Below are 12,917 nucleotides of genomic sequence, written 5' to 3'. Positions count from 1 at the left end.
CCTTTCTGGGCCACAGCAGAGAGCTGGACTGGAAGAGGAGCAACCAGGACAGAATCCTGCTCCCCGACTGGGACTAGAACCCGGGGTGCTGGTGCAGCGGCGGAAGATAGCCTATTGAGCCGGAGGGCCGGCCCCCAAACATATATTCTTTTTGTTTTTTTTTTTAACTTTTATTTAATGCATATAAATTTCCAAAGTACCAGCTTATGGATTACAATGACTCCCCCCCCCCATAATTTCCCTCCAACCCACAACCCTACCCTTTCCAGCTCCCTCTCCCCTTCCATTCACATCAAGATTCATTTTCGATTCTCTTTATATACAGAAGATCAGTTTAGTATATATTAAGTAAAGATTTCAACAGTTTGCACCCCCATAGAAACACAAAGTGAAAAATACTGTTTGAGTACTAGTTATAGCATTAAATCACAATGTACAGCACATTAAGGACAGAGATCCTACATGAGGAGTAAGTGCACAGTGACTCCTGTTGTTGACTTTACAAATTGACACTCTTGTTTATTGCCTCAGTAACCACCTTGTCATGAGTAATCTCTTGTCATGAGCTGCCAAAGCAATGGAAGCCTTTTGAGTTCACCGACTCTGATCATATTTAGACAAGGTCGTAGTCAGAGTGGAAGTTCTCTCCTCCCTTCAGAGAAAGGTACCTCCTTCTTTGATGACCTGTTCTTTCCACTGGGATCTCACTCACAGAGATCTTTCATTTAGGTCATTTTTTTTTTTTTGACAGAGTGTCTTGGCTTTCTATGCCTGAAATACTCTCATGGGCTTTTCAGCCATATCCGCATGCCTTAAGGGCTGATTCTGAGGCCAGAGTGCTGTTTAGGACACCTGCCATTCTATGGGTCTGCTGTGTATCCTGCTTCCCATGTTGGATCGTTCTCTCCCTTTTTTGTTCTTTCGGTTAGTATTTTCTTTTTTTTTTCTTTTTTTTTTTTTTGACAGGCAGAGTGGACAGTGAGAGAGAGAGACAGAGAGAAAGGTCTTCCTTTGCCGTTGGTTCACCCTCCAATGGCCGCCGCGGCCGGCGCGCTGCGGCCGGCGCACCGCACCGATCCGATGGCAGGAGCCAGGAGCCAGGTGCTTTTCCTGGTCTCCCATGGGGTGCAGGGCCCAAGCACCTGGGCCATCCTCCACTGCACTCCCGGGCCACAGCAGAGGGCTGGCCTGGAAGAGGGGCAACCGTGACAGAATCCGGCGCCCCGACCGGGACTAGAACCCGGTGTGCCGGCGCCGCTAGGTGGAGGATTAGCCTAGTGAGCCGCGGCGCCGGCCTCGGTTAGTATTTTCAGACACTAGTCTTGTTTATGTGATCCCTTTGACTCTTAGACCTATCATTATGATCAGTTGTGAACAGAAATTGATCACTTGGACTAGTGAGATGACATTGGTACATGCCACCTTGATGGGTTTGAATTGGAATTCCCCAGGCACGTTTCAAACTCTACTGTTTGGGGCAAGTCAGCTTGAGCATGTCCCAAATTGTACATCTCTTCCCTCTCATTCCCACTCTTATATTTAACACCGATCACTTTCCAGTTAAATTTCAACACTTAATAATAACTGTGTATTAATTACAGAGATAAACCAATAGTATTAAGTAGAACAGCCAAAAAAAAATACTAAGAGGGATAATGTATTAAGTTGTTCATCAACAGTCAGGCCAAGGGCTGATCAAGTCACCGTTTCTCATAGTGTCCATTTCACTTCAACAGGTTTCCTTTTTGGTGCTTGGTTAGTTGTCACTGATCAGGCAGAACATATGATATTTGTCCCTTTGGGACTGGCTTATTTTACTCAGCATAATGTTTTCCAGATTCCTCCATTTTATTGCAAATGACTGGATTTCATTGTTTTTTACTGCTATGTAAAATATATGGTCACATATGAGACTTGTATGGTTTACACCTTATAACAATAATACTTAGTTTTGATACTTCTCTAAAAATTCCTAGTGGGTATCACAAACTTTCTATCTTTCTTTGATCATTTAGTTCTTTATATAATTACTGTTTTAAAACTGATTAATTTATAAGACTACGAGAATATTGAGATAATTACTTTAGGAATTCAATGTGATTTTACAAGAGAGAAAGACATGACAAATTTAAAATATTAATTCTATATTTACACGCTAGTTAGATTTGTCACTAATTTCCTTCCATTGGATGATTTCAAAAGTTAAGAAATTCTTCCCATTTAAACACACACACAAATACACATGAGCCTGGAAATCTAATTTTTTTACATTCTTTTTTTTTAAACTTTTATTTAATGAATATAAATTTCCAAAGTACAGCTTATGAATTACAATGGCTTCCCCCCCATAACGTCCCTCCCACCCGCAACCCTCCTCTTTCCCATTCCCTCTCCCCTTCCATTCACATCAAGATTCATTTTCGTTTTTTTACATTCTAATATATGTCTCCACCTTGAACCATAGCTTTCTATCTATGTTAGTTTCATTTTTTTTGGAGAATGAAAACTAGAGGTTCACAAACGGTGATGCGGAAAATTGAGTAGTTAACCTTATGTCAAATTATACTATCCTTATCCACAAAGATGTAAGTTAGACAATGTACACAGACTTTACCTGCACCTTGATTGTGCTATTCATGACTAAGTTTAAACATAGATAATGGACAAAAATCAGGATCAATTTAATGGTGCCAAACAAATCTTAATTTTCCACTGAATAGTGTATCAGAGTTATTCTCTGATGGCAATTGTGACACTATTTAAATAAAGCTCATTTTTTTTTTTTCATTTCCAGTTCTCCACTGTTATCTTCACTAGTTGAAACTGGCTCAGTTTTTGCCTCTGCTCTATGTAGTTAAGCCTAAGTAGTTTATACTTTTGTTCATTTCTGAAGTTGGGGCTTGGGAGACTATTAATTGCTCCACCTCCTCTTTGCCTATTCTGAAACTACTATTGAAAGGATGTGTAACTTGTATTAGATGCTTATGAAGAAACCTCAGGAAGAGTTTCATTTCTGTCTTTAATGATATTGCCACAGAATTACATTACAGGTAATGAGAATCACATTCATGCAATTTTATCAACAGTTAATTTCATATAGGTACCTCCAGTAAATATTTGAACTGTATAAAATACCATCATTTTCTTGGGTTTAATTGAACTCTGTTGTTGGATGCCTCGGTCCCAGGTCTTGTCTCTGATGCAGGAAGGAATTCAAGGAGGAGACACAAGTAATGTATAGTAGAAGAATCAGAGCAGGAGTGCAGGTAAATTTGAGTTACATGTACCAAATAAAGTTTGGGCATTGTCCTTTTTATATCATCTTGAGGAAAAGGAAAATGGAAAATTGGGCACTAGGAATTTGGTGACTGCCCATTTTCTATCCTTTTTAGAAAGTCTTGGAAGTACATACTATACCGCAGTAAGAAACAATGAAATCCAGTCATTTGCAATAAAATGGAGGAATCTGGAACACATCATACTGAGTGAAATAAGCCAGTCCCAAAGGGACAAATACTATATGTTCGCCCTGATCGGTGACAACTGACTGAACACCAAAAAGGAAACCTGTTGAAGTGAAATGGACACTATGAGAAACAGTGACTTGATCAGCATAGCCCTGACTGTTAATGAACAACTTAATACATTATCCCTCTTAGTATTTTTTTTTTGGCTGTTCTACTTAATATGACTGGTTTAATTCTGTAATTAATACACAGTTATTCTTAAGTGTTGAAATTTAACTGAAAAGTGATCCCTGGTAAACATAAGAGTGGGAATAAGAGAGGGAAGAGATGTACAATTTGGGACATGCTCAAGCTGACTTGCCCCAAATGGTAGAGTTAGAAACATACCAGGGGACTCCAATTTAATCCCATCAAGGTGGCATGTGCCAATGCCATCTCACTAGTCCAAGTGATCAATTTCTGTTCACAATTGATCATAATGAAAGGACTAAGAGTCAAAGGGAGCACATAAACAAGTCTAGTACCTGCTAATACTAACTGATAGAATAAATAAAGGGGAGAGTGATCCAACATGGGAAGTGAGATACTCAGCAGACTCATAGAATGGCGGATGTCCTAAACAGCACTCTGGCCTCAGAATCAGCCCTAAAGGCATTCCGATCTGTCTGAAAAGCCCATGAGAGTATTTCAGGCATGGAAAGCCAAGACACTCTGGCAAAAAAAAAAAAAAAAAAAAAAAAAAAAAAAAAAAAAAAAAAAAAAAAAAAAAAAATGACCTAAATGAAAGATCTCTGTGAGTGAGATCTCAGTGGAAAGAACAGGTCTTCAAAGAAGGAGGTACCTTTCTCTGAAGGGAGGAGAGAACCTCCACTTTGACTATGACTTTGTCTAAACAAGATAAGAGTTGGAGAACTCAGAGGGCTTCCATAGCCTTGGAAACTCATGACAAGAGCCTAGGGTGATTACTGATGCCATAAACGAGAGTGTCAATTTGTTAAGTCAACCACAGGAGTCACTGTGCACTTACTCCTCATGTAGGATCTCTGTCCTTAATGTGCTGTACATTGAGGCTTAATGCTATAACGAGTACTCAAACAGTATATTTCACTTTGTGTTTCTATGGGGGTGCAAACTGTTGAAATCTTTACTTAATGTATACTAAACTGACCTTCTGTTAAAAAAAAAGAAGAAATTAGCAATTCCCAACTTGACTCTCACTGGGATTAAACATGACAATAGGTCTGATCTGATTTCATCATCATTTAAAAAATCATCTATTATTTTTCACTTTATGTTTCTGTGTGGGAGCAAACTGTTGAAATCTTTACTTAATGCATGCTAAACTGATCTTCTGTATATAAAGAGAATCGAAAATGAATCCTCATGTGAATGGAAGGGGAGAGGGAATGGGAAAGGGGAGGGTTGCGGGTGGGAGGGACGTTATGGGGGGGAAGCCATTGTAATCCATAAGCCGTACTTTGGAAATTTATATTAATTAAATAAAAGTTAAAAAATGCAAAAAAAAAAAAAAAAAAAGAAAGTCTTGGAAGTGTCATGGAACAGGTGGATGATGGAGTGTGTTAGTCATAGTAATTTTAATAAATATTACTACAATGAATTATAGGACATCTCTGGAACATGGATGGCAGTCAGGTTGTCTAGTTCCAGTATGCACCAGTTTTGGTGCAATAGTGAGTTTGAGTTTGGCTTGTCCAGCAATGGATTAAGGTTCAGAAGCAACTCTAGGGGAAATTGTGGTGACGCATTTCCCGCAGCTCTTTCTCTGTTACCTGTCTTCTTAACTATATCAACTCTAACTTCCCTCTGGCTGCTCTAAGCTTGATCAAGGATGTTAGCCATAAATATTGAGTCTTAAATGAAAATGTATTTGCTAGTTAAGTTATTATAGCATTAAGAGATGTGGCACAGGTTTTTTGGCTTACTACACTTTACATGTACATGTAATATTCACAACAATCCTGCAGGATGACTATTGTGATTACCTTCATTTTACAAATAAAGGAGCTCTAAGAAATAAACCAGTAAATGGAAGGCCAATGCAGCTGCTATTTTTAACCTTGAAAATTATCTACATGTATTAATAGTTGCATATTCACCCATAATTCTCTACTGAAATAAGATTTAATTTATACCATCATGTATTTAAATGTACTCCATAGTTTACAGTTGACTTCAGACTTGACTTTATATAATTCTGTGACTCAAAATATCATCTTGTTTTGTATTGCATGGATTAAGTTCAATGAAATCAGTGTCTGTAATTTATTGCTACATTAACAAATGAGTAATTTTTGATAAATCACAGCTGTTCATCCAAAGTTTCTATAAATGTCATTTCCTGAATTGGCAACAACTACCAGAAAATTAGTTTTATTTTTGCTTTGATATCAAGGTGCAATGTGATAGTTGTTGTGCATGCCAAAAATTTCTTGATATGACCACTTCTTCAGATATTCCAAATTTCATTCTGACAAGTATATGGTCTGGAAAAAGAACAAAATGAAGCACAAAAAGACAGATTTTTAAGAAGTATAGACATACATATATAAATGTTTGCTTTAAATTATGCCCTTCACATAGTAATATAGTTTTATTTCATCATTTTATGATGTTTGTAATGAAGTCCATGTTAATGATATTAATATATACATATCTGCTTTCAAAAATGGAATTTATATGCATACATACAATGTTCACATATAAAACAAACATAAAATGTTAAAAATTAATAAATCTGTGTGTGCTCATTGAGCTCTTTGTACTTTTCTCTTATTTGAAATATTTTAAAATAAAAAAGGCTCTTAGTCCTATCATTATGATCAATTGTGAACAGATATTGATCACTGTGACTAGTGAGATGGCATTGGTACATGCCACCTTGATGGGATTGAATTGGAATCCCCTGGTATGTTTCTAACTCTACCGTTTGAGGTAAGTCAGCTTGAGCATGTCCCAAATTGTACATCTCTTCCCTTTCTTATTCCCACTCTTATATTTAACAGTGATCACTTTTCAGTTAAGTTTCAGCACTGAAGAAGAATTGTGTATTGATTACAGTATTCAACCAAAAGTATTAAGTAGAACAAACAAACAAAAAAATACTAAGAGGGATAACGTATCAAGTTGCTCATCAACAGTCAGGGTGAGGGCTGATCAAGTCACCGTTTCTCATAGTGTTCCTTTCACTTTAACAGGTTTCCTTTTTGGTGCTCAGTTAGTTGTCACCTATCAAGCAAAACAAGTGGTATTTGTCCCTTTGGGATTGGCTTATTTCACTCAGTGTAATGTTTTCCAAATTCCTCTTTTCCGATTTGTATACCTTTGATTTCTTTTTCTTGCCTAATGACTGTGGCTAAAAATTCCAGAGCTATATTGAAAAGTAAGGGTGAAAGTTGACATTCTGGATCTTTGTGGAAAGGTTTCTAAATTTTCCTCATTCAAAAAGATGCTGGCTGTTAGTTTTTCATATATTGTGTTGATGTGTTACTCTAAGTTCTTTCTATACCCAATTTGCTTAAGGTTTTTTTTTTTTTTTAAATCATGAAACAATGTTACATTTTATCGATGCTGTCTCTGAACCTATTGAGATAATCTTATGTTTTTTACCTTCAATTTGTTAATGTGATATGTAACATTTGTTGATTTGCATATGTTCAACCATCCCTGCATATCAGGGATAAATTTCATTTGGTCCAGGTGAATGTTCTTTCTGATGCGTTGTTGGATTTGATTAGTTAGTATTTTGTAGAGGATATTTGCATCTATGTTCATCAAGGGTATTGGTCTATAGTTCTCTTTCTTTGTTGGTGTTAGCAGCACTGTTTCAATAGCTCATCTATTCCAAGTGCAATACCCTGTCTTATATGCAGTAAGTTCTGAACAAGTCTAATCTTTTTTTTTAACTTTTATTTAATGAATATAAATTTCCAAAAGTACAGCTTATGGATTACAATGGCTTCCCCCCATAACGTCCCTCCCACCAGCAACCCTCCCCTTTCCCACTCCCTCTCCCCTTCCATTCACATCAAGTCTAATCTTTAGGATATACCTTGACTGAAATTAGAAAATACGCTGACAATGGAAGTAGCTCTTTCCCCTAAGTCTAATAAAAGCCTCTCTCTCCATGAGCTGATACTGTGTACAGAAGACCTGGTATCAGAAATGGTCACATTAGCTCTTTCACCTCTTTCATGAAAGCTTCATAAATATCATTGTAGTTTGCACTGACACAGGACAGCAGGATCAGATTTGTGGGCTGCTTTTGCAAGAGGCACACCAGAATCATCCTCTGACTTTCTTTGGGGGCATCAGTAGCCCCTTTATTCTCCCAACATCCTCTCAGTGCAGTGGGCACAAATCAAGAATATCTGCACAAATCAAGAATGATCTGTGGGTTGGCACTGATGGTTGCTGTGGCTTTCTTCTCAATGGTGGCTGCACCTGACTTATCTGCCTTGGGTCACTAAATCAAACTGGGTGGGTCACTCAAAACCACTGGGTCTGGCAAGGGAGCTGGTGGGAATAGCCCAGGTCAGGCAGGTCCAAGTTGAGACACCAAAGGTGGGCGCATCACTATAGGATGAGGTGAAAGGATGCCTGGAAGTACAGGGTGAGGTAGACTGGGTGGGAGTCCCCAAGGAAGAGGGCCCAGAGACAGACCTGGAGGCAGACCAGAAGGAGGGCCAGAGAGTCGACCTGCTGGTGGTCATGTAGGTAAGAATCAGGCTAAAAGGCCCTTGGAGTCCTGGCATTCCAGTTGCTCTCAGGGTTGGAGGAGCCCCTAGAGGCTGGAAGGCTTTTAGGTGGTCTTGGAGTCCATAAGGATAGAGCCTGTCTTGGTCCAAGAGGAGCATGTCGTAGCATGGGAGGTGTTTATATCCGAGAAGGAGGAGCAGACTGTGGGAACCTGATGCTGAAAAGATGCAGATGTGCCATCGGAACAGGAGTCTTCTTTGTGTTGCTTTTGTAATTGTTTTTCTGCTGCATAATCATCAGAATCATCTTTATTGCCATTCTCTAAAAATTCCTCTACTCCTCAGCCCTCCTCAGGGATTTCCTGACTTGCCATTCAGACAATTATAGCTTGAAGAGGAGTCAGCTCCTTCATGTTCTTTTTCTTCCTTGATTTTCCAGGCAGATCAGCAAATCATGCACACAGACCTGATTTTTTCTTCATTATTGTTTTATTCATTATCATCATGAAGCACAAATTGCCCCCACCTCACTTTCTTCATCTGATCTGTCAGTATCACTCTCAGCAGTGCTTTCTTCATTCTTATGTTGATACATGTCCCCAGGAGATCCATTATCTTCACTTGTGCTGGAAACATCATCATAATGACCCCGCTGAGCATGTTCAGGACTATGTAGCATGTCTTCCTCTCACCTATGAGGGGGAACATTCAGGGCAAAGCCCACTTTATGGCCATACATCTTAAGATCTGAGGAGAAAGTGAGCCCCAGAAGAGGTCTGGGAGGTTTTCCACTGGAGGCATACATGGAATACCATGTCCAAGATGAGTAAGTATAGAAACCACCCAAGTTGGTGGTCCGTAAACTGAAGCTTTCTTAAAGATGAAGGGTGGCTGGGTACCAGGAGGTGGAATATCCTGGATCAAGGTGTTGGATCAAGGAACATGTGGCATACCTGGCAAAGGAATACTCTACTTCCACCCACTAAGCATTCTTGAGAGTGTCAAAATATGGGCTACATTGAGCCCTCTTCCATTCATATTCTACTTCTAGCTTTCTCAGTTCTTTGTAAATACCTGGATTCTCTATTTCATGAATTTGGAGAATACATTCAAAGGCTTCACACAACGTTTTTTTAAAGCTTTATTTTATTTATTTGAAAGTCAGAGTTACAGAGAGAGGTAGAGACAGAGAGAGAGGTCTTCCATCCACTGATTCACTCTCCAAATGGCCACAATGGCCGGAGCTGAGCTGATCCAAAGCCAGGAGCCAGGAGCCAGGAGCTTTCTCCTGGTTTCCCACATGGGTGCAGGGGTCCAAGGACCTGGGCCATCTTCTACTGCTATCCCAGGCCATAGTAGAGAGCTGGATCAGAAGACAAGCAGCCAGGACTAGAACTGATGCCTATATGGGATGCCGGCGCTTCAGGCCAGGGCTTTAATCTGCTGTGCTACAGCGCCGGCCCCACACAACTTTTTATGCTTGTCTTTCAGTACTTTCTCATTGAATTATGGCTGTTGCACTGGATTAAATTACATTTCATCCATTTTTTTCATATTCCAGTTAACCATCTTGAAATCCATAGATCATATCATCATGTATTTTTTTGTTGTTGTTCTTTAGTTCTGTCTTCTGAACTTCTTTTCAGGCTTGGTTCATAAATTTTCCACTCTTGGTGAATGATGCAGATCTTTCTCTCATGTTGAGAATCTGCATGTTTTACTTTTTCATAAGAGAACAAAAATTATAGTGGGTTTCCAGGACTGCAAGAAACTGGGAGGGGATGATGTTTGGCCTCCTTTACTCTGGAGAAGCCTTTACCTCTACTTAGTCAACCACCCAGCAAGCCCCTGCCATATTGAAGCCTTGAGCCTCTTTACCATCCACATGTCATTTCTAATATCTCCTTTTCATCTCTGATTTTCTTAATTGGAGTCTTCTCTCCTGTGGGGAGCAACTGGGAGCAACTCAGACTAGATTAAGTTACTGGAATTAAGACTTATTCTATGCATCTGCTCTCCCACAATATGGCATTGGGAGAGGAGGAAACAGCTTCTACACAGCTGCCTCCAGTTCAACCAATAAACTGTAGGACCTGCTCCTGATTGGAGGAGAGCAGCGTACTCGGCGTGTGGGTAGCAGAGTTGGGATTGGTGGAAGAGGACTATAAAGGAGGAGAGAGACAACATGCACCAGGAACATCTATCTGAAGGAACACCTGTGCAGCACCCGAGAGAGCCGGCCGGCAGTGTGCCGCTCCCCCGCGGAAGTGGGGACGGTGGCAGGGGGCCCGCCCCTCCACGGAGGTGGAAGGGTCGGTAGCCAACCCGGGAAGAGCCAGCAGCAAACCCGGGGAGGGCCAAGCAGACAAAAGAACAGTGCAGGGTCCTGTGTCGTTCCTCCACGAAGACGGGGAGCGACATAATGGTGCCGTGACTCGGATAGGAAGCCTAGGAGGGAAGAAGCGGGAAGAAGTGGGAAAATACCGGAGAGAGAGACTAGCAAAGAGCCTAGGGAAAAGCCGGACTGAAAAGGTGCCGGAAGAAGCTATTGAAAGCCTAGGCATAGACTCAGATACGGACTGTGGGAAAGAAGTTAGGATTTAAAGTGAAAGCAAGAAGAAACTTAGACTCAGATACGGACTGCAGGTTGAAAGTGAAAGTGAAACCTAGAAGAAACTTAGACTCGGATACAGACTGTGGGGAGAAGCCAGGAGAAATGAGAGGGGAATATTGTTGTTGGAAGAAAAGTTAGGGAAACATACCGGGTAGAGAAAAATATTAGGGAGGATGAAGCCGCGGGGGCAGGCCGAGGCGGAGACGTAAGCTACCTTGGGATTCATTGAGTCATCCCGGGGAAAAAGGGGCGAAAATCTGGAACCAGAGGCGGAGACGTGGGCCAGGTTGGAATCCGTCAGATTAGCCCGGGGAGCAAAAGACGGGAAGCCAAACCGAAAGGCGGAGGCATGAGCCAGGTTGAATTCGCCAGGTTAGCCCAGGGAACTTGGATTGAATGCCGGTGGCGGGCACCGGGAAGCCGCGCAGAGCCGGGAAGCAGCCTCGGGGCAGGCGCCGGGAAGCCGCGGGAAGTTTAGAAGTAAAATGAGAGAAATAGGAATGCTGGCAGATAGAAGTAAAATAGGAGAAATAGGAATGCCCGGAGGTAGAGAAATAGAGAAAAATAAGGCCTCCCCACAACACGCACAGCAATGAGAGAGCTTGGATTCGGTCTGCCTGATTAGTAAGACGATAAGCACCTGTGGGCGGCTGCAGGTCACCGAAGACAGGCACGTTATCAACACCAATAAGTCTCCCCACAATACGGCAATGAGAAGGCTTGGATTCGGTTTGCCTGATTGGTAGGGCTTGTAAGCACCTGTGGGCAACTCCAGCAAGCAGAGCAGAGTGTGCGCTGCGGGGCACCGAAGACAGGCGCGTATCAACGCCAAAAATAAAAAAGAAAGGGGGATCTGTGGGGAGCGACTGGGAGCAACTCGGACTAGACTAAGTTACTGGAATTAAGACTTATTCTATGCATCTGCTCTCCCACAATATGGCGTTGGGAGAGGAGGAAACAGCTTCTACACAGCTGCCTCCAGTTCAACCAATAAACAGCAGGACCTGCTCCTGATTGGAGGAGAGCAGCGTACTCGGCGTGTGGGTAGCAGAGTTGGGATTGGTGGAAGAGGACTATAAAGGAGGAGAGAGACAACATGCACCAGGAACATCTATCTGAAGGAACACCTGTGCAGCACCCGAGAGAGCCGGCCGGCAGTGTGCCGCTCCCCCGCGGAAGTGGGGACGGTGGCAGGGGGCCCGCCCCTCCACGGAGGTGGAAGGGTCGGTAGCCAACCCGGGAAGAACCAGCAGCAAACCCGGGGAGGGCCGAGCAGACAAAAGAACAGTGCAGGGTCCTGTGTCGTTCCTCCACGAAGACGGGGAGCGACACTCTCTCATGCTTGTTTTTCTTCCTTCCTTCCTTCCTATTGGTGGGAAGCTGGTATATCAACTTTTCTTTTTTCTTTTTTCAAGTAAGGAGCTCTTCATTTCACTGATCTTTTGTGGCATTTTTGTTGCAATTCTGTTTTTATTTTCTCTAATTTTTATTATCTCTTTCCTCCTATTAATTTTGGGTTGGCTTATCGCTGTTTTTCTAGGTTCTTGAGAAGCATTATTAGTTCATTTATTTGATGCCTTTCCAATTTCTTCATGTAGGCATTAGTTGCTATAAGATTCCCTGTTAATACTGCTTTTACTGTATTTCAGAAGTTTTAATATGTTGCAATATCATCTTCATCCATTTAGAGGATTTTCAATTTCCTTTGTGATTTTCTTCTATGACCCATTGTTCATTCAGGAATATGTTGTTCAGTCTCCACATGTTTGCATATTTTCTATTTTCTTAAATTTTTCATTTCCAGCTTCATTCCATTGTGGTTAGAAAAGATACATGGTATGATTTCAATATTTTGAATTTTTTGATTCTTGCTTTATGGCCTAGCATATGGTCTATCCTAGAGAAAGTTCTGTGCACTGATGAAAAGAATGTGTATTCTTCAGTTGTGGGGTGAAATGCTTGTAGATATCAATTAAGTCCATTTGTTCCATAATTTAGATTAGCTCTGCAGTTTCTTTGATTTTTTTGTCTAGTTGATCTGTCCAATGAAGCAATTGGGGTGTTAAAGACCCCAACACTATTGTATGGGATCTATGTCTCCCTTTAGATCCATTAACATTT

At 41.1% G+C, this 12,917-nt stretch overlaps 1 pseudogene; it reads right to left on the bottom strand.

Annotated features, from left to right (window-relative positions):
• Positions 1-7,653: 7,653 nt before the first annotated feature.
• On the bottom strand, positions 7,654-9,881 carry LOC100350019 (WW domain-binding protein 11-like; annotated as a pseudogene).
• Between the last annotated feature and the right edge of the window lie 3,036 nt (positions 9,882-12,917).

This window comes from Oryctolagus cuniculus, chromosome 7 (genome assembly GCF_964237555.1).
Source record: "Oryctolagus cuniculus chromosome 7, mOryCun1.1, whole genome shotgun sequence".
Classification (NCBI taxonomy): Eukaryota; Metazoa; Chordata; class Mammalia; order Lagomorpha; family Leporidae; genus Oryctolagus; species Oryctolagus cuniculus.
Note: the sequence above shows the minus strand (reverse complement) of the source record. Positions and strands in the feature narration are given on the sequence as shown.